Raw genomic sequence first — 1,894 nt, 5'->3', positions numbered from 1 at the left:
TACACTGGTCGACATAGCTACGTCCAGGCTCTTGTATACATTCGATGTAAGCACAAATTCTCCTCTAATCTATACCAGATATACTATTTTAAATATGTACTTAAAGGGACTCTGTAGCTCTCTTGACAATATGAAAAACTTAGATGCTCCAGAATTATTTCATGGGGAATAAGTGTTTGGTCATTCCTCTGTTATTCCTCCTAAAAATGCATGTATTAACTGCCAACTGGGTGTTACCATTCCCCTTGTGAATAGGGTGTACCTCTACACAATCTGACTCATCAACACTGATTTGGCAGTGTCAGACTGTGTATAGACGCACTCCTTTGACAAGGGGAATGGGAACACCCAGTTGTTAATTTATGCATACATGTTTCAGGAAGAATAACATAAGAATAGCACAATGGATCCACTCATGTATTAACCCTAATAGGTTATTGGAAATGGATTTTCTAAACCAAAAATCCCCATTAAATGTTCCCTTGAAGAGAAGATGTTATGTACAGTTATATTTTTAAGCATTAACTTGTCCTTTAAATATTTAGACCCTTGTTATTATACATCATTAGAAAACACTTTGGAAATCTTTAGTTGAAAAGAATCACGGAAGCTTTAGAAACATTTTTAATAAAGTGACAAAACATTGGATAGGCTCGAATATTTTTTTGCAATGATAAAGGAATCTGTCATCCCTTTACCATGTCAAATTAGCTTGTCTTTGATGCCATCATTATCTAAACACAGCGAACAATAATTAAATGAAAAGAACTCTGCAGGACCCATAGAAAATACAAACACAATCATTTTTCACAGAAAACACCTAATTACAAGTGCCATCCGCAATCGAGTTCAATTTTTTTTTTTAAAAGCCAACCACAGAGTTATTGTTTATTTAATCACTTGCTCTATAGAACCTGGATGTCGTTAGAGATCTGGAGTGAGACGACAAGGTCACAAAACAGAATGGAAAGAAAAGAGCAAGATTTATTATTTACCATTTGCAATGTCTTTGTGCAAACCATCTAGATCTAGTAAATAGGGACAGGAACCCCGCTCAGGTCAGAGAGTGGGGTGCTTACTGCCACCAAGTCCTTACATGCTCCGAATCCCAAATGCATTGGTCCTTCCACAAGACAGTGTCATATGAAGGTCGTTAGACAGTAATAACTTCCATGACTGTATGGGGCGACTATGATGGGTCACCAGCTCACAGTTCCCTTAATCCTAACCATTTGTTCATTTGTCAGCAGTCCTGAGCTGAGTTTCAGGTAGAAACCTATCTAGGGAATGTAAAAATTCAATAAAAAACGGGGGGGGGGGGGGAGGCTTTCGCTTGACACGAAGATGGATTCTTATTTTGAAGGAGCGTGTGACAACTACAAATGACATCATAAATGAAATAAATCTATAGGCGCTTATTGATTGTGATGGTGTGTAGGTATTATTTCTTAGAGACAAAATAGATGTGCTCAGTAGGAGGCTGGAGCTGGGGCTTGTTAACCCTTCATATTTCTTCCAGTGAGTTTAGAAGAAATTCATATACTTTTGCCTGGCAGGTTTCCGAAGCATAAATTAATCTTTTATTTTTTAGAGAATGTCCGCCTCCTAACAATATGTTTTTTAGGTCCAACATTTTTATACCAAATAATAATTTCAATGCTAATTTATCATTTCCATACAATGTAAGTCCTAAACGCATGTCATGCTAATATATAGCCAACTCGAAAAAAAACAACATGCAGAACATGAATCTTCAACAAGAATAAACTCAATGTTCATTGATTACTTATTAAAAAAAAAAGTGTTGAACACAAATATATATATAATATATAATAATATAAAAATATAATATAATATAAAAATAATATAATATATAAAAAAATAATAATTTCTT

This window comes from Rhinoderma darwinii, chromosome 7, assembly GCF_050947455.1.
Source record: "Rhinoderma darwinii isolate aRhiDar2 chromosome 7, aRhiDar2.hap1, whole genome shotgun sequence".
Lineage (NCBI taxonomy): Eukaryota > Metazoa > Chordata > Amphibia > Anura > Rhinodermatidae > Rhinoderma > Rhinoderma darwinii.
The sequence above is the reverse complement of the archived record's forward strand: the minus strand, read 5'-3'. Positions refer to the sequence as shown.